The sequence below is a fragment of the Callorhinus ursinus genome, unplaced genomic scaffold, assembly GCF_003265705.2.
Source record: "Callorhinus ursinus isolate GAN/ISIS: 27379988/994484 unplaced genomic scaffold, GSC_fseal_2.0 scaffold19, whole genome shotgun sequence".
Lineage (NCBI taxonomy): Eukaryota > Metazoa > Chordata > Mammalia > Carnivora > Otariidae > Callorhinus > Callorhinus ursinus.
In genome coordinates, this window is record NW_027397081.1 from 20,949,587 (window position 1) to 20,976,182 (window position 26,596).

The window sequence follows — 26,596 nt, forward strand, 5'->3', positions numbered from 1 at the left end:
GACCAAGTTAGAGAGCTGGCCCCCACACCTTTTCTGCCTTTGGGGGCCCAGCCCATCCCCCCACACCTAGGTCACACTGACAGGTTTTAGGCACAGGTAGAGGACAGGTAGAGGTCTCACTGAAATTCCCTCTGCCCCGAGGCCTTCCTCCTCTCCTCAGTGATACCTCAGGACTGTCAACTGTCGCAGGGCACGAGCCCCTCCCACACGATTCCAATTTCACAGATAGGGAAACTGAGTTTTGGAGAAATTAAACGTATTACTCAAATTTTGAACAAAGAAGCACCCCATGAAGCTGGGACAAGGACCCAGCTCATCATACTCCTAGCTCCTTAGGCCTTCCTTTCTTCAGTGGTCTGTGAAAGGGAGCCGGGAAGGGGGGAAGGCTGCACATTGTAGCATGAGGCAGAGGTGTTAATAGGAGGGGTGAGTAGCAGTTTTCTCCCCTCTGCCACGGCCCCTCATGTCCAATTTACATTGTTATACAACGCCAATTTGTACTGGTGTTGTTAATGCTTCTTTATAGATGTTTTAGTTATGTCTGCCCCATATGTGTGTCTGATTTTTTTTCTTGGACTCTGAGCTTCTTGTGGGCACTTTCTGCTGCACGACTCCCCCCACCCCCACTCCGGGGAGGTGGGGGCAGCACAGGCCTCCCGCTCAAGATCCCTAGTGTGTCTGACTTAGGGCCCTGCCAGGGGCGTGGGAAAACAATACTGACCCCGCCTACACTGGGGCAGGTAGCAACCCAACTTCTCACTTTCCCATCTTCTTGTTATACCCCAGCCAGGCTTCCCAGCCCGCTCGTTGGCCTCTGTGAGAAATTAAAGTCCCAATAATCAAATCAACCCTTGTAAATCCCCTAGAAGCAGCTCCAGAGCACCAAGGAGCCAGCAAACCCCAGACCCAAATCCATGTCAAATTTCATAGATATAATTTAAGTAGGGATCAAAAACCACACTAACCTAGTAACTAAGGCTGCTCAAAATGCAGAGTTTATAGTCCATCTGCCTCTCTGCTTCAGGGAGTCTGTATTAAATTTATTGCAAAGTAAAACAAATAAACCCAGGCAAAGGCAGGATGGAAATCTGCATACTCGTCAGAGAATTAGCAGCCCTCTCGGGTTAGGAAGGCTGCTTCTCAATTTGCATCTCTAAGGAGTTGTGACTGGGCTGGGGGCTGGGAGGCTCGGGCAGGGTCCGGACTCGCGGCAGGCCTGCCCCCTGCCGGCAGATTGTTGAACTGCAGCCCTGTGACCTCCGCGGTGGACGTGCGCAGGCGCTCGTTGGGGGCCATTCTCTCTGAAAAGAGAATCAGAAGCTGAAATAAATGTTGGGGAGGTGTGGCGTTGGGAGAGCGGGTAGCAGAGAGACGAGAGGGAGGGATACCACGAGGAAGACATCCTTACTTCTAACCGTAAGACTTGGGGGTGGGGAAGCCGGGAACTTGAGAGGGGTTGAGGGTGGTGGAGGTAGAGGTTTAGAGCTGTTCCTTCAGTTGTACAAACCAGAAACCACGGTGACTTTCTTGACTCCTCTTCATCTTCTTTTCCATTTGCCTGGCTCCCCACAACCCATGAATCACAAAGCCCAGAAAACTGGGGTGGAGGTGGGGCGGGGGTGGTTCTTGCAAGGTACTGTTGGCCGTTGACTGGTTGTTGGAACCCCAGGAAAGCTGTGCCTCAGTTTCAGGGCTGGGATTAGGGCTGGGCCGCACTCCCAGGGCCTTGAAAGGAAATGCTCCCTTACGGTTTGCCTCACCCCAGGCCTGGCCATGCTCAGCTAGCCGCCTGTGGATGAATGGGGTGGGGCCAGATGACCTCTAAGGCTTCTTTCAGTGTGAATATTATATAATTCCACGACTCTGTCCCAGAATATGGGGATCGGCGACATACTTTTCAGGGAAGCTCCAAGGAACCAGCTACTCTCCTAGGATATTCCCATTATCCTTCATGACTGGCTCAAATGGCACCTTCTTCAAAGTGATGCCCCACCTGTTTTAGCCAGAGATAGGCGGTCCTCCTTTTAATACATTATAGGTAGATGGACATATATTGATAGATATGTATAATCACACCATAATAATTTGTTGTATTTATTTATATATCAACTCCATCCCCTCGAATGTCCTTGAAAGTCCTTGAGCTCCATAGATGAGGGCACGGGGAAGGCACTGGTAAGGTTCATGGTCATTCTCAGTACTTACCTGCTCCTCTTTCCCTACTTTCCCAGCCCAGTGCCTGAAACAGAATAGGTTCTGAATAAGCATTTGTTCAATGATTGAGACAATGAGTAAACAAATCAATAAAGTGGCACAAAATAACAAAGGTTTGGTTGTACGGTTTACCCAGAAACCTGAGTGTGACCCCAACTTCCTGCTTCTCTCCATCTCTCTCCCTTACTCCTCAACTACTCCACAATAGTTCTATCTAGCCTACTTCCTGAGTCACTCTCAAAGCCAGCAGCTGCTTCTCCATTCCTTCAAGAGGTTAAGAGCGTAGGCTCTGGAATCAGAAACAGCCCCAGCACTTCAACTAGCCGTGAGAACCTAGGTGACCCCAGTTTCTCCATCTGTTTTTTTTTTTTTTTTTTTTTTTTTTCCACAAAAAACAACAGAGCACAGTAGTAGTTAAAAGTATGGACATCCAAGCTACACTGTGCTGGTTTTAATCCTGGCTTCTTCATTTAGCTGAGTGGCCCTGGGCAAGTGTCTTAATCTCTCTGTGCTCAGTTTCCTTTTCCATAAACTGGAGTTAACAGAATCTGTTTCAGAGGGTTGTTGTGAGGATTAAATAAAAGCTGCTGATACACAGAAAGCCCTTAAAACAGTGCCTGGTACGTGGTTGGCATTAGCTAACTCAACAAGCACCAGCAATTACTAACAAAAAGCAAAGGAATTTTGCAGAACTGAAGGCAAACACGTGAAGAAGAGGCTGTCCCAGAAGATGCTTCGAAAGGCAAGGAGGAAGCTTAGGGATGAAAAAGCAAAGCATTTCCACAAGGGACCTATGCAAACACACAAAGAAGGACTTCACTGGTTAGGGAGGCAAGAAAAGCAGACTACTTCTTTGTGCCTGCAGAAATCAAGCTGGCATTTTTTCCAGCAGAATCAGAAGTGTCAATGGGGTGAACCCAAAGTTTCAAAAGGTGTGGCAGCTCCTTGGCCTTTGAAATCTTCAGAGACATGTTTGCTTCTGAAACCTCCCCCACCTGGCTCCCCTTACCTCCTGAGCCCCACTCTTGCTACCCTCTTCCTCTGACACTTCAGGCTCCATCCACAAGGAAGTGTGTTTGGCTCCCCCAACTGAACTCCTCTTACCTGCAGGTCTTCACACGTGTGAACGTCCTACCTGGGAACTCCCCTCTACCTCCTGCCTTTCCCCTGCTAGTTCTCCTGACCTTTTAGGGGTCAGGTCCTCTGGGAAACCTTCCTCATCCCCTAGACTGGGCAAAGCAGCTCAACCTGAACTCCATAGCACCGTGCCTTTCCCTTCCCCCCAGTGTATTAGTCTGTTCCAGCTGCTATAACAAAATACCACAGACTAGGTCACTTAAATAACAGAAACTCATTTTCTTAAGACCTGGAGGCTGGCAAGTCCAAGATCAAGGTGTCAACAGGGTTGGTTTCTGGTGCAGTGTCTCTTCCTGGTTTGCAGATGGCAACCTTCTCACAGCATCCTCACGTGGCCTCCTATCTGTGTGTGCATGGAGAGAGAGAGAAAGATCTGGTGTCTCTTCCTCTTCTTAGAAGGACACCAGTCCTGTCAGACTATAAGCTTTAAGGAGACACAATTCAGTCTGTAACACTCCATTAGACTGTACGTTCCATGAGGGCAGGGCCTTATCTACTGTTTATTTATATATTTCTTACCTTAGCCCTCACCCCATGTCCTTGTGATTCTCTGTAATGTCTATAGGACCTATTCATCGCAAGCACTCAATAAGTATTTGTTGAGTGAATGAATGAGAGAATTCGTCAATTACTGGTAATGACAGTCGGAGCTTTAGAAACATAGACATTCAGGGGCGCCTGGGTGGCTCAGTCAGTTAAGCGTCTGCCTTTGGCTCGGGTCATGATCCCAGGGTCCTTGGATCAAGCCCTGCATTTGGCTCCCTGCTCAGCGGGGAGTCTGTTTCTCCCTCTTCCTCTGCCCCTCCGCCCACTTGTGCTCTCTCTCAAATAATAAATAAAATCGTTAAGAAAAAAAGAAAGAAAGAAACAAACAAACATAGACATTCAGGTATGGTCTAACTGAGACCTCAGCAGGAAGATCCCTGCTAGTTAGTGGCAGGGTGAGGACGAGAAGTTGGATTCTCCATAGTCCCGTCTACTCTGAGTCCAGTATTCTTTTCACCTGGAAAAAGAATTGTCAAAGAGCTTTGTAAAACTGGTAATTCTTTTTAAATCCTTGCCTGGAGTTTCAAAGAAAAGGTCTTTGGTCTTTCATTGACAAGCAGAAATTCTCCTTCACTCTGTCTCTCCTGCCACACTGGCAGTCTTCCTCTTGTCCTGGTAATATGTTAAGAGCATTTGAAATACTTTTCCTCCTTCCCCTTTGTCTGGTCAGGGGCAGCAGAACTTGGTCTGGGTTTGGCCAGGGCCTTCCTTACCATATAGCTTTTGATTCTAAACCGACAACCCAGGGTGTGTGGCTATTCGGATTCCTGCTTCTCTGCTAATGGATTTTGTCAACTGTTTGTCATTTGCTTATGCAAATCTGCCTCTTTCTGCATTAAAATGAACCCAATTATAAAGTGAAATTTCACAATTAAACCACTTAGTGAAGGACATTAAGCAACCAGAAGGAATTGATTTGTAAAAATTTCAGCGATAATTACAAAATGTTTCTGAAATGTGACTAAGTTCTAGATTTTTCTTTAAACAAACATATGTACGTGCACATTTTCATATATATACTGCACAGACACATGCACATATTTTCACACACCTGGTTTCCATCTTCTCACCATGGGACTTGTTCTTGCTCCTTCTCTGGGTCTAAATTTTCCCCAAATAGAGGAAATTCCACCAGCCATCAGATCATGTCTGCAAAGTTCTTGGAAACCTTCCAAAAGAAATGGCCACTGGGCTGAGGAACGTGGGGTGGGCAGGAAAACAGAAGAAGGTGTAATGGTTTTAATAAAGTCTCTTTGGCACCTTGGTGACTGATTGATATATTTTGGCATTTGCTTTCCAGCTCTGATGTAATCAATAGCAGTTATAGACCGAGGAGCAGGAAAGGGTGAGGATGTGGGATGGGACAATATTGATTGCTTTTTGTAGGAAAGAGCCTGGCATGGTGATTGCGGTGCTCAGGCCACTAGAAACTGGACCTCACTGTATGAGGGAGAGGTTATCTTTCCTTATATTCATCCAGGCAAGGGGACAGGGAGTCCAGAAACTTGGAGATGGATAAGGATCAATGAGGGAGCCAGTCACACTTTCCTCATGGCACCCGTGATCAGAGGGTGGAAGCCACAGTCTCCCAGGCTGGCACAGGGAACAGGTGGGAAGGGTCTTTATGGATGAGGGGGTGAAGATAGGCTTATGGTTCCAGGCTACAACTATATCCAAGAATGAATCCAACTCACCTGGTAGCATGCTGCCCCCTCAAGGCAATATAACGTAGAGGGGTCTTTAGAACAGACTCTGGAGCCTGATTGCCTGGGTTCAAAGCCTAGCCCTGCCACTCAGCATGTGACCCTGGACAGGTTAATTAACCTTTCTGGACCTTGATTCCCCCATCAGTAAAATGGTGATGATAACAGAACCCCTTTCCTACAATTGCTATGATAGTTATAAGTTAATATAAGTAAAGAACTCAGAATAGTCCTGGCATTCAGTAAATGATATGTACATGCTGTTATTATCTGGTGGTTGTGGATACCTGATTTGACATCCCCAATTTCTGGGTGAAAACTTAAGAGTACAAGTTTCTCTAATCAAACAGGGTCATCACATTTGCCTTCTGCTGTTGAGAACACAGGGCTTAGGACCCACCATCTGTTAAATAATTCTCTTAGTACATCATTCTCTTAGTACATTAGCTGCAGGATTTCTCAACCCTTTTTAGATTAATTTTTTTTCCAAAAGCTTTGAAAAATAATCAAGACCAGCTCCAGCTACAGAGGAATAGGGCTACATTGGATTGGTAATGATAGCTTCAGTGCTCAAGAAGTCCAACCAAGGCCCATATTTATTCATTCAACAAACACCGAACTCTCACTATGTGCGAGACAGTTTCTACTTATGTGATGATTTCCATTTGTGAACCAGAACTCAGTGTGGGTACATTCAGATGTGTAATCACCCCTCTGCAATGTCGTGATAAGTAGCTTTTGTGTAATGGATATCCCTCTGTCTAGAACAATGTGCTCAAAACAGAAAATGGTTTGTTTTAAAGAAAACATTTGCCACTTAACATTTTTGTTGAAAACACATTCATTTTTGAAGTACAGTTTTATTTTCTCTTATTGTCATCATTGAATTTTCAGTGTTTAGAAATTCATTTTGGCGTATGATGTGACTTTGGGGCTTCTTTTCTTCTCAGTTGTACAACTGGCTACCGTAACTACTAGAAGTCGGCTGATTGGCAAGCAGTTACTCAGGGACCCAGGCTGAAGTGTTCTATGACAGACTCCTAAAAGGTTAGGACTGGAAAAGACCCTAGAGATCCTCTACTTCATCTCCTTCATTTTAAAGATGAGCCCAGAGAGGTGTAATGACTTTCAGAGTCTGAACTGAAACCCGAGTCTCTTGGTTCTAAGCTCGGTGCTGTTCCACATACCCTGAGTCTGTTGGAGATACCCTCCCAGCTCTATGTTAAGCTTTTTTCATTTTTTTAGGCCCTTTCCAAATCTCTTTCTGTCCTCAGGTTGTATATTGGGCTAAGTTATTATTTGACAATTCAGTTTAAGTCAATGAAGCTGCCCTGAATAACTACTTGGTGCCAAGCATTGTGCTAGGTCCAGTATACAGGAATAAGAAGTGGATCCCAACAGGGAGACTGTAGTAGATGGTATTATGGCACCCAATTATTTGCTGCCTCTCCCTGTGACAGGAATGTGCTTATCTGTGCCATTGACATCAGACTTCATCATGTGACTTACTTTGGCCAATGAAAATGAAGCAGGAGTGATAGGTCACTTTTGAGCAGAGGCTTTTGGGAACATTTTGTGGTCCCACACACATTTTCTCTTTTCTGTCTGCCAGGAGAATGGCATGTCCAGAATAAGACCCACATAAAGAGAAGATAGGAAGTAGAGCCAGAGCCACAGCCAACATATAACATGATGAAAGATAAACCTTTATGTGGTGAGTGACTGAGATTTTGTTGTTTATCCTGCAGCATAACTAGCACAATCTGCTGACTATAGAGAGGACGACAGAGTAGCTGGAGAGACAGCTTATTTCCAACTGAATCACGGGGTTTTGGATGCTTTGCTGGATATAGACACAGATGATTCAGAAGTAGGCCCAAAAAGGAAAGAAGTAACTCTTCAGAGAGGAGACATCAGGAAGGACTTTTGAGAAGAGGTGATAGCTTAGGAGAGTTTTAAAAGTTGAAGGGAAGTTCCCCTTGTTAGGGGCTTGGGAGGTTTGTTTATTCTAATCAGAGAGACCAGCATGCTCAGATATGAAATATGATATGTTTGAGAATTGCCTGTAATATCCACGACTGTAGGTCAGGATCAGATTTCTTAATCTTTGAAACCTATTGACCATCCACCACCATGTCAGGTCTCCAAAGGGGAGACAGGCAGACACTCACATAAAAATGCATCCTTTATTTCAGCCAGAACTTTGGCTCCAAATTATTATCTGATCTTATATCATAAGAAGCTAGGCTGGACTGTATGTGAGCCATAGAGACTCTTTTCAGAAGTTTAATTTTCAATTTAATCAAATAATACTGATACACAGTTTGGAAATCAGCAGTTGCCTTGCCTCAGCCTTTCACGTTCCCAAGTCCCCGCCCCTGAGTCAGTCAACTTCAACTCTTTCAGCTCATTTCTCATTTGTAAATGTTGCCATATTTTTAAATACTCTAATTACACTGTTATTTCTTGATTTACCAATTTTAGAAATTGTATATTGACTCTCTACCTTGGTGGATGAGACCTTAGTTTCTCCCACACCTTTCTCCCCCAGTGCCATCCCTGCATTTCCCCTCCTTTTGTCTGTCCAACATAAACTTTGTTTTGTTACATTGATATTTAGTGTTTATATACTAGTGACTATGCAAATATTATTTACTCTTGAGTCAAGTGGTACACTGTGATCATATAGTCTCTTTTGTACAATTCTTTGTTTTTCCTGGAGTTAATCATTGCCTCCTTTTTAATTGACCTGATGCCCAAATGTACTTATAATTAATTTTTTTTCAAATGGTTCAACAACTCAACTGCATGCCTGTTAATACCATGTTGCACACATTCAAACCCATCTGTTCCATTTTTCCTTTTACAGTTATCCCTCCAAGAACCTTCTGTTTTTCTGCTCCAATCTGGATTGGCTGCTCTTAGAATTGGAATACTGCATACTGTTATTCTGAGGTTTCCCTTTACCATCATTCTGAATAGTTCCTTTACCTTCTTATGTTGGAGTCCCTATTTCCTGAATTCCCTGTCTTTGTTATTACATTATTATCAAACTAAATTGCTAAATTCCATTCTTTTCTCTTTTTTTAAAGATTTTATTTTTAAGTAATCTCTACACCTGATGCGGGACTCGAACTTACAATCCCAGGATCAAGAGTCTAATGCTGAGCGAGCCTGGCACCCCTCTCCAATAACTTCTTAAGTATGAGTACTTCATAGGTAATTGTCTTGAGTCACTGACTACCTGAAAATATCTCTGTACTACTCTGACGTGTGTTTGATAATTTATTTGGGTATAGAATTCTAGATTAAAAAATACTTTCTTTCAGAATTTGGAAGGCCTTTCTCTGTTATCTTTTAACATCTGATGGTGCTTTTGGAGAAGTTTAATATTCTCATTCTTGTTTTCTTTACCTGGTTCTTTTTCTCCTTAGAAAATTGCAGGAACTTTTATTTATCCCTCACGGTTTAAAATCACAATAACTGGCTACCTTAGTGCAATAGGCGGCATGTCAGTCTTATAAAATCACAATGGTGATGGTGGTAGGCTTTGGTAGATATCTTTTTTTCATTCTTTGTGCTGGGCTAATTATTTCTCTCTTGTTAGTCATCTCTCTCTTTTGTTTCCTTCTTTGGAAGTCTTCCTCAACTTTGTCTGCCAAATCTTATGAGTTTTGTTTTTTTTAAAGTTAATTATATTTTAATTTCAGAGAGGCTTTTTTCATTTATTTTTCCTTTTTATTGTAATCCCTTCTTGTTTTATGAATATAAGCTTTCCTCTTCTTGAATTGATGTTATTGCTCTTTTTTGAACTTTTTTATTCCTCCTTGCAAAATCTCTATCACCTCAGATCTTCTTTTTTTCCTGTTTATTTCGGTCTCCTTTTATCAAGTTTGAGTCTTTTTTTAAGTATCTGCTGATTCTTGACTGCTTATTTATATTTAAGGAAGAGACACTGAAAGTTGATTTTGGAAGCTTGTTAGGTAAATGGCAGAGTTTGTCAACTAGTGGGCGTCACAGAGGGTGACCAGGTGGAAAGTGAGTCTTTTATTGAAGGAACTTCAAATATCAGTAACTGGAGTTCTCTTGGAGTTGTTCACTTATTCAAAGAAGAATCTTCCAAACTACTGGTTGGTGGTGACAGGGAGTATCCAGCAAGGCCAAAGAAAGGACTAATGGTCACAGAGTTCAGCATGCAGATATCCCCTTAATTCATTCACCCTCCAGCACACTTGGTGTTCCCAAGTCCAGTATTGTTCTTATTCAGTTCCTCCAAAGGAAAAAAAAAAGTCTCATTTACTGGAGGACAAAGGAGTATGGCTGACAGGCTGGGTGGGGAGAGTGGGGATCCCTTTTATAAACAGATTTCCTACCAATGCCCCCAGTCCAGCCACATATCTGGCCCCAGGGCTATGAGACTTAGTGCCTCTGAGGGCTGAAGATTTTGGGGTTCTGCAGAGTGGATCAGCCCCCACTACAGGCCCTTGGCTTGTGATTTCCTCTTTCTGTTGAGCCAGTACCACTCTTCCCTCGTTTTGTTTAAAAACTGTGAAATAGGGGTGCTTGGGTGGCTCAGTGGGTTAAGCGGCTGCCTTCGGCTCAGGTCATGATCCCAGGGTCCTGGGATCGAGCCCTGCGTCGGGCTCCCTGCTCAGCGAGAGCCTGCTTCTCCCTCTCCCTCTGCCTGCCGCTCTGCCTCCTTGTGCTCTCTCTCTGTCTCTCTGTCAAATAAATAAATAAAAATCTTTAAAAAAAAAAAAAAACCAAAACTGTGAAACACTTTTTAACACACTGTTTTTTCCCTCTTTCGTTCTTGTCCTTGGTTAATACCTTTATCATTTCTAGAAGTTGGATTGGTGATCCACAGACTTCTGTGGTGTGATAGCCACTAAGCTCTAGAAGACAGGTAGGTAACTGGGTGTCATTTTGGGTCTCAGAGCTCCCTGGGCTCTCCTCAGTTTCCCTTATATGCTCCTCTGCTTTGCGTTGTCCCTTAAATATTGGTGTTCCTCAGGCTTCTGCCCCACAGAGATTCATCCTGTTAGCATAAGCTGAAGAGTAGGGGCAGGTCCAAGGTCAGTTCTGTGGCCACGTTCTCTGAGCCCACATCCTAGTTTTGGCTCCTGAACTAGAGAGGAGGAAGCAGAGAACACAGAGAAGCAGTTCGCCAACTGCTCAAGGACCCTGGGCTTCACCGCCTTTGGTCCTATCTCAATGGTTGTCTGGCCATAAAATGGTTTTCCCTGACCCCAAACAGGAGGGACTCCTAGTCTGGCCCAATTATACCAGCCTCATGGGAAGGCAGAGATGTAGAGAACACCCCCTTTTCCTGGTCCACATCTGTCACTCATTCCAAAATTGGTCAGGCACCATTCTAGGTGTTAGAATTATACTTATGAGTAAAGCAGACTGGATCCTACCTGGATCTCATAATCTAGTCCCAGGAAAGATAACAGTAACAGCCAAAGAAACATACTGTACTGCATAGTACAGACACCCCGTTGGGTCACTGCTGAGCTCTTGTTTCTTAGGCCTGGAGCAGGAAGGGTAAAGGAGGTCGTGGGTGAGGCAGGGAGCTCTTGGGTAGATGGCCAGCACACGGGATGCCATTTCACACCTCCACATCATTTTGTACGTGTTTCCACCTACATTGACTTTCATCTGTTGTCATTTTGGCAAATTCTATTCTGTTCTTTAAAACTGTTCAGTAATCCCTTCCTCAGCAAAGTCTTCCTGACCCACCCATCCAGCAGCATTAGCCGCATGCTGCGCTGTGCCCCTCCCTCCCTCCGGTATGTAGTCAACAGCTTCCTGAGTTGGCTCACTGCTTCAGGAGCTGAAGGCACAGTGTGAGTGAGACCCTGTGAGCAGCGTGTGGGGAAGCACCAATATGAGCTGAGTCCCAGCTCGCCCACGTACTCCCTTTGGCCTTGGGCAAGTGAATTAACCTTTCTGAGCCTCAATCTTCTTGTAAAATGAGGATAATAAAATATACCATGAAGTGTTATGGTGGATGATGTGCAGTGACTTGAAAGTGCCTAACGGGAGCCTCTCATTGGCGCTCAAATGTTGGTTCCTTCCCTTTCTCCTTTCAAGGAGCTTCCAGTCTAATGAGGGGAGAATGACAGGCAAATCAATAGATGCAGCGATTTGTCACAGGTGCTGTGACAAAGGATACTGAACTACGTGCCATTCATTTAGGAGACTGCTTCTCTGTGTCTCCAGCTACACTGGGAGCCCCTTGAGAGGAGGGCCACATGATTCTGTGCCCCCACCACCAAGCACAGTGCCTGACACACACTAGCTGTTCCATACAAGTTTCAGTAAATGAAATGGGAATAGCTCCTGTCTCTATCTGATCCCGGTTTGATCACAGTTAGAGCTAATGCCCAGCATTGCCTTTTCTTTTTTTTTTTTTTTAACCCCCCAGCTGTTCTTTTGTCAAAGAAGGGGAAATTATAGTTTATCAGCCATCTGGGACAAAAGTCTTCTCTCTTCACTAGAGACTAATTTTTCTAAACCTTATCAAAGTTTGGGACATGAGCATACATACCCCACCCCTCTTGGGTGGTAGGAATGAGTGGACACCAGAGATGAGGGACAACTCGTCCGGTATCCCCCTGTGGGACCAGCCTCCCTCAGCCTCCTTCCCTCTGAGCATGCAGACGTGCAGACCTCCACCAGCTTATCCATCCTCTTCAAATGAGTCTGTCTCCCAAGAACCAAACATTTTCTCTCCCTGGCCCTGACTTGAAATGAAACGACTTAGCCCACAGACAGTTTTATGGTCCCTCGCCTTCCATTCCTCTTGTTGAGCCCTCACGCTGGTGAGAGCCCAGCCCAGGCTCTGATTTATACAGCTCTCCCAGGCCCCTGTTGGATTCGGAGTCTGGAACAATAAGACAGGGCTATCCATCACTCCTCTGCTCAGATCTCCCTGGACTCATTGGGAAGGAAGGAGGGGTGGGTGGCAGCGAAGACAGCCTCAGGGGTCCTGCCCAGAGAGCATTTGTCACATTGATCGAATGTGCAAGGCGGGAGTGGGGTAGGGGAGCTTTTTATCTCACCCAAGCCTACCCTGTAGACATCAGGGATAGAGTAGAGCAGGGACAGGGGTAAGAACACACATGGGGGAGGTTTGGGAAAGGAATTTGAGCTCAGAAGTCTGACAGATGCCTCCCCCACCGGCTCCAACTCCGAGTGCAGCAACCACTGGTCCGACTATGTTTGATCATCACCAGCTTCTCCATTCTCTTTGTGCCACATGGTACCCCAGCACCTGGCACAGTGCCTGGCATGTAGTAGGCATGCAACAAAGATATGTTCGCTGCTTGACTAAGCCTCCCTCTCCTCCTTACTCACCTACCAGATCTCAGGGTCAAGGGCCATTCAAAGAAGTCCTTGCACATGTACGCATGCTGTCTCTGTGCTTCTGTGGAGGTGTGGCTGTGCATCCTATGGGAACATCTGTGATGAGTGTGTGTCCATGTATGCTGTACACATGTCCACATGGGTCCATGTATGAGTTAGAACTTTCCGAGAGTCAGGGTTCTTAAATTCCAGACTGGGTGACCCAAGGGAAACCATCACTCTGTGAAGAATTTAATTATTTATGCCTGGAGCCTGGAAGAGGTGCCACTCTGCCAGGGGAAAAGGAAATGAATGGGTGGGGTAACTTCCCCAAAGAACTTCTGTGCTTTTTTTTTTTTTCTTTATTTGACAGAGAGAGAGAGAGAGCACAAACAGGAGGAGCAGCAGAGGGAGAGAGAGAAGCAAGCTCCCCACTGAGCAGGGAGCACAATGCGGGACTTGATCCCAGGACCCTGGGATCATGACCTGAGCCGAAGATAGATGCTTAACCGACTGAGTCACCCAGGTGCCCCCCTTCTGTGCTTTCTGATCCCTGGTCAGCCAGAGCAGAAAGGGGGCTATTACATGGTTATCATCTGTAAACAAGTTGAAATAGTCCTTGCTCCCAGGAACCCTACCCTTTGGACTTGGGGATCATTTCCTAGGAAACAAACTGTAGTGGGGGTAGGGGCCAGAGGTTTGAGATCAGGTATCCCTCTGCCGCTATGCAGAGGGAAGCCTACAATGCATTATACGTACCAGCTCGGGCAGCATGCAAAGACCCCAGGGAGAGCATTTGGGTTATCAAGAAATTAGAGATTTTGTTCAAAGCCAGGAAAAGAAAATCCAATGTCCAAATCTAGGAGTTGAAGAAAAGAGAATTCAAGGGCTCTGGCGCGCCGTTGTGGCTTTGTTGTGTCTTGGTTTTAGTGCTGCTGAAGCAATAACACGTAATGGCCTGAGCGTTGCTGCCTCCCTGCGCCTGGGAAGTTGGATGACCTGAGGAGAAGCCAAGGGTGGCTAATGAGTCATTAAGAGTCTTTATCAAATTAGGATTATAATCCATCTCAACATGGAGAGGAAAATGTTTCAAATTATCTACTTTCTTAATTGCAACTCAAAGATTTGGCAGGAAATTATCATGAGAGATAACGTCTGGAAATTGACGGATTGTGCTGCTGTGTGCCCAAGCTTCCATGACTGCAGTAGCTGGAGAATGCATGCACACGGACTTACGTGATACTTGTAGACACAAACACCCCTGCTATACATACTGTTTCAGACAGACATACACACATGCACACAGACACACATAGTTATGTCTGAGCACAAGAGATCAAGCCATCAGCATTTATTAGGCAATTCACATAGGCTGAGGTTGCTACCAAATGCTTGGAGATTGGGAAGGTAAGATAGATGTATTTAGTCCTTGCCTTTAAGAAGTTCCAAATCTGGTTGGGAAGCTAATGCATACATTTTTGAAATTTAAGAACATGTACAAAGCAGCATTCAAATGCATACTACTATAGTGGAAATGTGAGCCCACAAATTCAAAAGGATACAGGACCTGAGTGTCCTGAATTAAGAAGAGTTTCTGGAATGGATGAGTTTTGACTTGAGTGTTGACATTCCCACTGTGCATTGTGATCGCAGCCAATGAGGATGCAGGCAGAAGACATGCTGAGTCTGTCAAGAGGACCTGTGGCCAAGAAGTGACAAAGCATGTTTACAAATTCGCCAGGGAAGGGTGGAGCTTGATGACAAGCCCTGGTTTGGTTAGACAAGGCAAGCTGACTCTCATTTGCCCCACTAAGGCAGGAGCGATTTGAGCTTGACCTTATCCTTCCCCCTCCTACCCAGTCTCAGTTTCTCTGCCTGTAGAACAGTGTGATCTGAAGACAGGGGTAGGCTTTCCTACATTTCCCTTGGTCGCTGAAAACCTGAGATCTCTGAGTTCAGGGATTGTGCTTTACTCATCTCTCTAGCCCAAGGACCTGGCAGGTGCCTGGCCAGCCTCGATGCTGGATGGGAGTCCGCGAGCTGGTACACTTCTTAGAGGCTATCAGTGTATGCACGCTGAATGAGTGAACCAGAGAATGGTTCCTGGAGGCAGCCTGCCTGAGTCCACACACTTGTTACTTGGTGAAAGTTTCCTCCCCTTATCTCAGCCTCATGGCGACATCATGGGAATGTGATTAAGCAGTGCATCTTGAGCACTTAGCTTGGAGTCTGGCACTGAGCAAATCATCAATACATATTAGCTATTATTATTGTTGGTACTTTGTTCTTCCTTGCTAAGCAAGCCATGCTCCCCGTGCTGGGTACATTGGGTATCTTGTTCCTTCATTCGGTCATTCTTTCTTACCCTCCCCCTGCAATGTGGTAAGGACCGGCTTCTGCAGGCGATGTGGCCTCACTCCTTTCCAGGGTTGTTGCTCGGTTCTCTGAGCCCTGCTGTCTGGCTGCTGTAAGTCTGGGTGCCAGAATGAAGTTGGGATTGTGGCCATGCAAAATCCTCTGCTCAGGGAAGCTTAAGAGGTTGGACAGAGCATCAGAGGCAACAAATGCTGGTAGGCTTCATCCCTGGAGACAGGGAGGTGATGGTCCAGTGTATGAGCAGAAGGAGGTAGGGCAGTTCTGGGAGAGGGGGTGATGGTGAGGTGGTAAGAATGGGAATAGAGCCAAGGCAGAGCACGGTGATGTCAGGGGTGACAACTGTGAAGGTGATAAGGTGGCTGAAGGAGATGGGGGACGAGGGTTTAGTACAGGTCTTCAAGGAGAAGAGGTCTTTGTTTTGGAGAGAGTAGACATTTCAAAACTCCACAGAACCCTGTGGGTGGAGGAGGGGTGGTCCTAGCACCTTCCGCCGTCTGAGGGAGGAGGCGCTGAATGTCCTGCTGGCCTCCCCTCACTCCATCACCCCTCAGCCAGTCCTGCGTGGTGCTGCTGGGAAGCAGAGTGGATTGAAGAGCTGGTGAGCCAGAGTGATACATGATAAATGGTAAAGATTTCAGCATCCAAACATAGTTTATACCAAGACAAAAAATATAGCCCAGAGGAGAGGCTTCAATAACAGTAGAATGCAAGTCTCATAGTAATTTAAAAATTTTTGGCAGTCCCATTAAAAAAGGTAAAAGAAACAGGTGAAAAGATTTTTAATAGCCTATTTTAATTTAATTCAACGTATCCAAAGTATTATCAACTCAACATCTAATACATATAAAATAATTATTAATGAAATATTTTACTTTTTTTTTTTCACCAGGTCTTCTAAATCCATGATTACACTCATGGTACGTCTCAGTTTGGACCAGCTGCATTTCAAGTGCTTAGCTACTTGTGGCTAGTGGGTCACTGTGTGTTGGTCGGCACAGGTTTATACTGTCCTTTCTCAAATTTCTGTGGCCAAACCCTTGGGATGCCATTTCCCACAAGTGGCTCTTTTTGGAAATCATCACAGCATTTTACAGTCTAAATATTCTCTTTCTCAGTATTCTTCTTTCTCAGTTTCGTCAAACTGGCTGTGATACTGCCCACCCCTTGCTAGAAACTGGAAAAAGCTGCAGAATCACTTAAAACTCTTCTCTTTCCTTTACTGCTTCCCACAGAGCCTCTCATCTGGAGTTAGGGCTGGGTAGCTCCCTTGAGAGAGAGAAAGAGTGGGGGGGGTGGGTAGTGCTTGAAGAAACTTCCAGTATGTACATCACTACCATAAGAAAGACGGTTTTTTGAAAGGCTTTGGGGACTATATTATTCCCATATTAGAGAAGCTGGTTAGAGACAAGACCCAATTAATTGCCTATCATGTGCCCAGAGGACAGCTTGCATTCTCCCATGCTCCAGAGGGTGGGAGTGAAATGGGGAAGCAGAAAGGCTCTCTCAGGGTCAAAAAAAGTGAATCAGATATGGGCAAGGAGCCTAGACAGCCCAACTTCCAGCTCAGAGCAGAATCCTGGAGCCCCACCTTTCAGGAGATGCATTTTCACATTGTGCAGGCCCCCCAGCCCATCTCTAAGAGGTGTGCCCTGATGCATTTCATCAGGAACAGAATCTTCCTTGCTTGGCCCTACCCGCACCCCCCCCCCCAATACCACAGTCCCTCAAGGTTTCAGGGTCAGGAAGGAGGCCTTAGGAGAAGAGTAAGCACCCCCCTTCCTCCCTTTCCTTGCTTCCATTATCTGTGTTTCCAGCCCTCAGAGCCTGTCACAGCATTCTCAGTAAACAATATCTCCCTTCCTCAGGCCAATTAAATAAGCACTATAATAAAGGCACAAGCAAGTGCTGCCGAGGCCCTGGGTAAGGGCTATTAAATCTAATGGCTCCATTTGTTAGAGGGCCTCCCATGTGCCGGGGACTGTGCTGAGCTCTGCCTTCATTATTTTATCTAATCTCCATGGGCTCGTGAGCTGGATACTATTATCATCCTCATTTCATAAAGGCAGAAGCTGAGATTGGAGAGTCTCCGCGGCTTCCCAGAAACGTGGCTATCTTGTGACAGGGTAGAGATTCGAGCCAGGTCCGTGTGACTCCAAAGCGGGTGTTCTCTGCCGGGGGCTGGGGGTGGAGGTCAAAGAAGTTTCGAAAAGAGGTGGTGTTTCAGCTAAGTCTTAACAGCCCATGGGATTTGGGTGGGTAGGGAAAGAGGGAATTAAAAGTCAAGGCTGAGAGAAGAGCGTGAGCAAGTGCAGGGAGGGCTGGAGAGCACCAATTGTCCTGGCCTTCATGAGGGCCGGCTGGCATGGAAGTGTCCAAAGCTCTCCATTGCAGTGGGTGTTTTTCTTTTTAATTAATAAACTTTATTTTTTTTAGAGCAATTTTTGGTTCACAGCAAAATGAACAGAAAGTACAGAAATTTCCCATGTACTTCCTGTCCCCCACTTCCCTGCACCATGCACAGCCTCCTCCACTATCAACATCCCCCACCAGTGCGGAATATTTGTTATAATGGACAAACCTATATCGACGCATCATTACCCATAGTTCGTAGTTTACATGAGGGTTCACTTCTGGTGCTGTGCATCCTGTGGATTTGGACAAATGTATAAGGACATGTATCCCCCATTATAGTATCATACAGAGTACTTTGCTGCCCTGCAAACTTTCTGTGCTCTGCCTTTTCACCCCTCCCCTGCCCCACACCCTGGCAACCACTGATCCTTTTACTGTCTCCGTGGTTTTGCTTTTTATGGAATGTCACATAGTTGGAATCATACATTATATAGCCTTTCCACATTGACTTCTTTCACTGAGTGATATGCATTTAAAGTTCTACCATGTCTTCTCATGGCTTAGTCGCTCATTTCTTTTTAGTGCTGAATAATATTCCATTGTCTGGAAGTACCATAGTTGATTTATCCATTCACCTACTGAAGGACATCCTGGTTGCTTCCAAGATTTGGTAATTATGAATAAAGCCGCTGTAAACATCTGTGTGTAGGTTTTTGTGTGGGCTTTATAAGTTTTAAATTCATTTGGGTAACTACTAAGGAGTACAATTGCTGGATCATATGGTAAGAGTATGCTAAGTTTTATAAGAAACTGCTACGATGTTTTCCAAAGTAGCTATATTATTTTGTATTCCTGCCAGCAATGAATGAGAGTTTCTGCTGCTCCACTTCTCACCAACATTTGGTGGTGTCGGTGTTTTGGATTTTGACCATTCTAATAAGCAGTATGATACCTTATTGTTTTATTTTGTAATTCCCTAATGACAAATGATGCTGAGCATCTTTTTATATGCTTACTTGCTGTCTCTATATCTTTGGTGAGTTGTCTGTTCAGATCTTTTGCCCATTTTTTAATTGGGTTCATTTATTTAATGTTGAATTTTACGAGTTCTTTATATTTTTTTTATGATAGGCCTTTATCAGATGTGTCATAAATATCTTTCTTTTTTTACCATTCTGCGATTTGTCTTCTCATTCTTTTCATGCAGCAGCTTTTAAAACAGATTCCTAGGCCCTTATCCAGATCAACTTTCTCCAGGAATGGAACCAGGAACACAGAACTATAAAGAAGTTCCATAAAGGTTCTTAGGCAGGAAGTCCGTGGGCTAACACTGGGAACCACTGATGGTGGTGATGGGGAGGTGTAGTCGGGGGTACAGGAGATTAGCCTGAAAGATAGATCAGGGCTGGATAAGGAGGTAGAACTTGAATGCCATGCTAAGGGATGTGGCATTCAAGTCCCTTCTTTTTATTATAAGTCCCAATAAACATTTTAGGCTAAATCTTTTTTTTTCCTAAAGATTTTATTTATTTGACACAGAGAGAGAGAGAGAGAGAGAGAGAGAGAGAGAGAGAGCACAAGCAGGAGGAAATGCAGAGGCAGAGGGAGAAGCAGGCTCCCCACTGAGCAAGGGGCCTGATGCGGGGCTCGATCCCAGGACCCAGAGATCATGACCTGAGCTGAAGGCAGACGCTTAACCCACTGAGCCACACAGGCACCACTTTTTTAGGCTAAATCTTATAGGAGATGGTTTCTTGAGGGGACACCAAAGTGTGATCCAACCTTTGTTTTAGGAAGAACACTCTGGTGATAGTATATAGGAAGTATTGGGGATCTTGGTGGCATTAGACCCAGTTAGGGAATCACCAAAATATTCATATTCCAGGTGACTGGTTTAAGTCCCTCAACTGGGCTGGGGCAATGATGGAGAAATAAGTTCCATTCAATTCAACTCAACAAGTATTTCTTTAATGTTTTCGGGACTAAGCACTATATACGATGGTTCTAAGGATTCTAAGATGAAATAGATATTGTCCCCATCCTCAGAGAACTCACAATCAAGATTCACCAAAAATAATTAACTTGAGAATAGAGGGAACTGGTGTGTGGAACTAAATTTTGTCTCTCCCTGCCTCCCCTCCCACAAATTCACATATTGAAGCTCTTACTCCCAGCGTGACTGTGTTTGGAGATAGGGGCTTTAAGGAGGCAGTGAAAGTTACATGAAGTCAGAAGAGGGGGTCCCTAATCCAGTAGGAATGGTGCACTTATAAGAAGAGAAAGACATCAGAAATTGCGGGGCGCCTGGGTGGCTCAGTTGGTTAAGCGACTGCCTTCGGCTCAGGTCATGATCCTGGAGTCCCGGGATCGAGTCCCGCATCAGACTCCCTGCTCAGCAGGGAGTCTGCTTCTCCCTCTGGCCCTCCCCCCTCTCATGTGCTCTCTCTCTTTCTCATTCTCGCTCTCTCAAATGAATAAATAAATAAAATCTTAAAAAAAAAAAGAAAGACATCAGAAATTGCTCTCTCCCTCTGGTACACACAGAGGAAAGGCCATGTAAGGACACAGCAAGAAAGTCCCATCGCAAGCCAGGAGGAGAGGTCTCACCAGGAACCAATCCTCCTGGCACCTTGATCTTGGACTTCCAGGTTCCAGAACTGTGAGAAAATAAACGTCTGTTGTTCAGGCCACCTGCCCTGTGGTACTTTGTTATGGTGGCCTGAGCACACTAATACAGACAAGTTTAAATTTTATTCACAGGCTGATAATGACAGGACTCAGGCCATTGATTGTGGATGTCCACAGCTCAGAGGGGACAACCTGGGTTGGTGTGAATTGCTTATCCTAAAGACAAATCAGGTGCAGACAGAGTGAGAAAAGGGCCCAGAACCGAGCCATAGGAACACCAACATTTAAGAGTGATGACTGGGATTGGGAGGAGCTCCTGTTTGCTCACAATGTTGAAGTGTTGGTGACTTACATGACATGTGTGCCCCTCTCCTCCCTCTTCATCCTCAGAAGGATGATGGGGGAGAGACTGTAGAGTGTGTGACTTAATTTCTGCTCTGTCCCTTCTCTACTCGCTGCCAGAGCCAACATTTAGATATGGAACTCCTGGAATTTGACATGTTGTCGATTCATGTGTTCAGTAAGTATTCACTAGCTTGTGTCGTCTGTCGGATTCTTGTATTACCGTTTAATGTTTTATGTAGTGGTGCTTTGCCTGCTTCAGCTAGAACGAAAGCTCCTTGAGGACAGGAACTGTAATTTGAACTTCTTTGCTTCTGCTCTTTATCCTCAGCTGGGGCACACAGCTGAGCTTCTGGTGGGTGCAGGACAAATATTTGCTTTGAATGATTATGGGAACAATGGTTACATTTAGGTAATCATTTTTTAAGCTTTTGCAAATTACAAACATAGTTAAAGCAAGATACATTTATTTTAAATTACAATGTACAGTTTAAGGCATCAAAAGGGTATTAGTAGGAATCACGGTATTTTAAAAGACTCCAAAAATTAACAGCTCATGGCAATGGATCTCCTGTATCAAGAAAGAGTTGGGCACAGAACTAGATTTTAGAAAATGAGGGGTGTGACAAGTGTGAATCAGTGATGCATGGCTGTTGCCTGCAGTACTATTTATGGCTCACTGACACCTCTCTGATGGGGTTAAGTATTTACAGTCAGCCTGATTTTCCCCTCTGACTCTGCAGGCTACAGCAACTCACTGGGAGCCCTGAGAAAGAGAGAAAACCTTCCCTCCAGGGCTCCCAGGCAGGGGCAAATGGATCTCCCCTCCCCCTTCGGTATCTGAAGAGGGCTTCCCTCTGAGAGTTTATGGCAGCCTGACCTCCAGCCTCTGGGTTGGAGAATCGAGAGCCTCTTCTGTACTACATAAAAAGGGCAAGTGCATTCATTATTATTATATTATTATACAATGTATAATATATAATAGCGATTATGCTGTCAGCAGCCAGAGTCTCTGACCACAGATCAGAGGCTGGGGTGACATAAATCCACCTAGTGAAGTCTTTGGAGGTTCCATGTGAAGGTGAGAGGATTCAACTCCATCTATAAAGGGGGCTCGCAGTGAAGACTTTCTTCCATAAGCAACTTTGGAGTTTGAATTTGGGGGGGACTGGGGAGATCTGGACAAACAGTATTTAGTGTATCTGGGATATGATGCAGAAAAGGTCACAACCGCCTCTTCTGAGCCCTGGAATGCTAATAGCTCTCATCCTGGCTCAGGATGGAGGCAGATGAGGAGTGACCCAGAGGCCTGCAAAGAGTGAAGGGGCAGCCTTCAACTTCTTGGGTCAGATTCTTTACTGAAAACCTGGCCTGCTTGGGTTTCACTTTCTGCTTTCCTTGCTTACATCAGTGTCTTTGTCTAGGCTTTATCCAGGCCCCCTGCCTGCTCTGGGGTCAGAGGATCAATCGCTGCCTGACTGTGGCTGAACTGGCTCCTCTATGGGGAGCAAGGAGCAAAAGTCAAGGGGGAAGGGGTTCTCTTTTCCCTTTATGCAGAGGGCCATGTGCTAAGTTGTGGAAGCAAGCAAGCCTGCATCTGTAGGTGGCTGGGTGCCTACGCCTGGCACTTAGTAGGACTGTAATCTTTTGGAATGAAAGAAAGCACATGTATGACAACCAAGCTTGCACAGGTCTTAGACGGCGCCAGTGTGAATTTCCTCCGTGAAGTAGAAGGAAGCCACCCTAGCAGGCCCAGGCTGAACAACAACAGCCCAGCTGATCGCTCCCTTTATGTTACACCACCCGACCCTCAGAACTCTGGGACTTTTTAGAATGAAAATAGCAATGGCTTAGAATAGGCTTGCCAGGCATTTGCAAAGAAGTGATTTACTAACAAGGCCTCTACACCCTTTTGTCTCTCCCTCTGCCCCACCCCATTACAGTCTCCCCCTCGGTGAGCCAAACGCCCCAGGAAGCCCACAGCAGAAAAAGCTCTTGAGAATAGGAATAACTAACCAGAGTGTCATCTGAGCACCTTTTCTGGGGCCAGGGTAATGAGAATTATTCAAATGCAATCATAAAAATGAGGCCATCAGGCAGGAATGGGGTGGGGGTGCGGGGGGAGGAGTGGTGGTGGAGGGAAGGATTCCTCGCCAGTTTTAAGTTTCATGATTTCGGGGGAGTTCTCTCGGGGTGCACGGAAAATTCCCCCTCCTCGCCATCCCCTGAGCCCAGGAGGTCGTGCCAGTCGGCCTCTGTGGTTTGCAGAGAGGACGCGGCGTGGGGGTGGGGTGGCGGGGGTGGTGTCCCCAGTCCCGAGGGCGTATGCCGCGTCCCTCCGCCAGCGGCGGGCTCGCAGTGCGCGGCTTCCTCTCCAGCGCCGTTCGGCCTCCAGCCAGCAGGAGCGGGCCCGCGCCGACGTCTCCGAAAAGCCTCCAGTAGAGGGAGACACTCCAGCTGCGGCTCCGACTTGGAAGCGCCGGGCCGGGAGTGGGTGGGGGCGAGGGGGGGGGGGAGAGAGGGGGGGGGGGGGGGGGGGGGGGGGGGGGGGGGGGCTCCGGGGGGCGGGTCCCTGTGCCGCTGACGTCCCGAGCAGTGCTGGGAAGTATAGGCTGTGTTGTCACGCCGGTGTCAGTCTGATGAAGATTGGCATCAGGTAAGCTGTCATTCATTTCCATGTCAGAGACGCTTTTGCAGGCGGCGGCGGCGGCGCGGCGGCGGCTGCTGCTGCTGCGGGCGGCTGCCTCAGAGCGCGTGTGTTTTATTCCAGTCCCCAAGCCAGAGTATTATTCATTGCGACAGGGCAAGGAGGAGAGAGGGAGAGAGGGAGGCAGCAGGGAGGAGAGAGAGGGAGGCAGAAGGGAGGAGGGAGGCAGAGAGCAGAGAGGGACGGCGGGAGCGTGCAGAGAGAAGCTGGGGAAGCGCCGGGAGAGCGCGGAGCGAAGCAGCGCGAGCGGCGCTGAGGCCCGGGAAGGAGGCGGCCGGAGCCGTGCGGCCCGCCCGAGCCCCGGCTCGGCCCGCGCGCAGCCCCGCCGCCGCCGCCGCCGCCTCCTCGCCCCGCTCGGGCCCGTGGCCGGGCGCGCATTGTCCGCGGGTGCAAGGAGCGGGGCTGCGGACTCGGACGGCGGCGGGCCCGAGACACCGTGGCGGGCGGGCGGGGAGCTGTGCGCCGCGAGAGCCGGGGGGCCCGAGAGTAGGGACCCGCGCGCGGGCCGGAGCCCGGGGGCAGGCAGCTCGGGGCTGGGCGCTCCGCGGGCGAGGCTAGGAACCGCGGGCCGGCTCCACGTTCGCCTGCTCCCGGCTTCGGGCGCCCTTTGGGCCGGCGCTTCCTCGGCGCCACCGGCCTGGAGCTGCCTTACGGGCGGCTGCGAGCGGGAGCAGCCCCAGCCTCGGGCCGTGTGACCGGAGTGCAGGAGCCGCGACCGCGCGTCCCGCCCGGCCTGGGGAGCCAGGGCGAGTGGGGTTTTGCCGGCGGATCGGTGGGGACGGCGCAACTCGAGCTGTGGTTCAGGGCAACCGAGCTCCCAGGGGCCACGCTCAGGGACCCTCGCCCCTGGAGGAGCGATTTGTAGGGTAACTGGCTTTCGGCGGATTGTTGGGAGTCTTTGGCGAGGTCGGGGAGGCGTAGGGGCCCAGGGCGAGGTTTGGGAATAGGGAGCCCTCCTGGCCTGAGAACTAGGACACGAGTTCGTAAAAGGGGGGACGGAAAGCGCCCAACAGCCGTGAGCTGAGGGGGATGGGGCAGAGTCCCGAGTCTGCCGCGCAAAGTTTGCGTTTCTTTCGGGTTGGGCGAGCGGGGTTCTCCTGACTCCCGAACCCGAGGAAGAAACGAGCGAAGCGGGCGGTCCTTTCCGGGGGCTCTGGGCGAGAAAGACAGAGGTTCCTGAGCGGTGGGGACACGGGCTAGGAATGGCAGTGGGGCGCGGGGGTGGCTGGTGGTGGTGCAGCAGCCCTGAATTAGGGCTGGGCTTCAGGGCCACGCTAGAGTTGGGTTGTAAGATTCAGGCTGTTTCCAGAAGCCGGACTGAAGAAGGGCTGCTGAGTAGCTTAGGGATCGGACCTACACCCCCAGCCAGAGCAGGGGGCTGGAGGTAGGAGTTGGGGGCCTGGGCTTACATCTGAGGCTGAACTCGGAGGAACGGGTGGCGTTTTTAGTATTTTGCCACGGGATCACGGCTTTTTATTGGGATGAGGCTATTGAAATTTGGGGGAGGGTCGCGCGAGCGAGCCCCCATGCTCCGTGGGTGGAAAAACGTTTAGGCAGGCGATGAAAGTAGTTGATCCGGGCCATGGCAGGCGAGCCCCGAATTTCTGCTGCTTCTCCCCGAAAGCGGATCTGGAGCAGAGGACTTGAGGCGCGCAGAACCCGGTCCTAGGAGAAAGATTCCGGGAAGCGGACAAATCGAAGGGACGTTCTGGGTGAAGCGACAGGCCAGCCCCACAGGGCTCGAAGTGGATCCGAGGACCGACCCTGGCGGCTCTGCGGGTTCTGGAAGCCAGTTGGGGGGCTGCGGGCGCAGCGCGGCGGGCGGGCGCGGGTGGCCCGCAGGGACCGCGGCCTGCGCGGGGGGCGCTAGCTGCGAGGTGCCGCATCGCGCCCGGAGAGTCCGGGCTGCGGCCGAGGGCAGGGCGGGCTCGAACTCCGGCGTCCTGGCGGGAGCCGCGGGCTCTAGACCCGCAGGCGCTGCCGGTGCTTCCTTCCCCGCGACGTAGCGGGGAAGCCCACACGCCGGGCCGCCTGTGTGTTCAGCCTGGGAAACGGGGGCGCTCTGGGTCTTCTGCCCTCACCCCACTTGCCTCGGGACTTCTCCAGCGTGTTGACTTTTCGGATATCGAGTGCTCTCCAACTGGTGGAAGCCAAAGCTTCACATTTTAGGCAGATCTAGGCGACCCTCCCCTCCCCAAAGCTGAGGAAATGATGGTATTCAAAGCACGATATTATTACGCAAAGCCCTAGCCCCTAGCCCTCTCGTTTACCCTGCCATTCCGGCCTTCCAGAGGCCTCAGGGCCTTAGGGAGAGGGAAGGGGGCCTCCTCCTGTTTCTGGACTCGTGATCTCCCCCTCGAGCTGCACCCCGCAACCCCATTCTATAGTCCCATAGCTCAGGCCTAGCTCGGGCGGTGGGAGAGAAGTCCGAACTGGGGAGGGAGGTTATCCCTCTGGCCAACTAGGGAAGCGAAGTGTGTAAGGGGCTGTACGAAAGGAAGATTTGAAATTTCCTTTTTGCAGTCTTGAGCCCACAGTCCCAGCCTTCCGCACCCCTCGCTCAGGCAGCCAGACGGCGCTGCGGGGATTCAGAAGACGCAAGACCCACGAGTGGCCGCAGCGGCCTCGGGCCTCCGGCCTCGACACTGCCGGCGGGCAGCGAAGCTCCGAGGCTGTTTTTTTTTTTTTTTTTCAGGCCTGGAATTCGTGAGCTCTCCCGCCGGGAGCCAGAGGGCGGGAGGGAGCCATGACCCCACGGAGACTCCCCAGTCACCGCCTCCCCTTTGTGAGCGCGAAAGGCATGAAAGCCCAGAGAAAGAGAAGCTGCTCAGAATAAGGGGCAGGGGGTTACTGGAGGGAGATGGGCCCGGCCAGCGCTCACAGTAAAATGCTTCGTGCAAATTGCACTGAAGTGTACCCAACTTGAGACTGGCTGTTTTATGATCCTTTCTGGGAGTTTACTGCTCCATGCTTTTAAGTCTGTAGATTGCTTTAAGTTAATGAAAAGTGCTGCTTTCAAAAGGGTCTTTTATTGTGGGGCCGTGGCAAGGCCGGTACCGGGGTCCCCTTTCCTCTTCCAAAATGGGCCTGTTTAAAAAGAGGGAGGCTCCTGGAGTTCCCACATGGACAGAGCTTGGGGAAGGGTGCCATGTGACAATGAAAATTAATTAAAAAAATCAATGTCCCAAGTAATTCAGAAAGACGAGTTTACTTCTTTTCCCAGTCCAGGGTCACCTGTGCC

General features: G+C 48.1%; 1 protein-coding gene across 15 annotated transcripts in view; it reads left to right on the top strand.

Moving 5' to 3' along the window:
• The window catches only part of PKNOX2 (PBX/knotted 1 homeobox 2), a 303,585-nt gene that overhangs the window by 27,854 nt on the left and 249,135 nt on the right, over positions 1-26,596 (top strand). For 3 of the 15 annotated variants that reach the window (XM_073903917.1, XM_073903932.1, XM_073903923.1), the window contains exons 1-3: positions 1,301-1,416; positions 6,551-6,647; positions 7,213-7,314. The exons of 2 other annotated variants lie outside the window; for them this stretch is intronic. The gene's annotated coding sequence lies outside the window, so the exon portion shown is untranslated. Of the gene's footprint in view, positions 1-1,292; positions 1,417-5,197; positions 5,243-6,550; positions 6,648-7,212; positions 7,315-10,465; positions 10,507-23,160; positions 23,305-26,596 lie in introns of those variants that run through there. 10 more of the 15 variants (XM_073903918.1, XM_073903920.1, XM_073903922.1 and 7 more) reach the window with 7 other exon arrangements.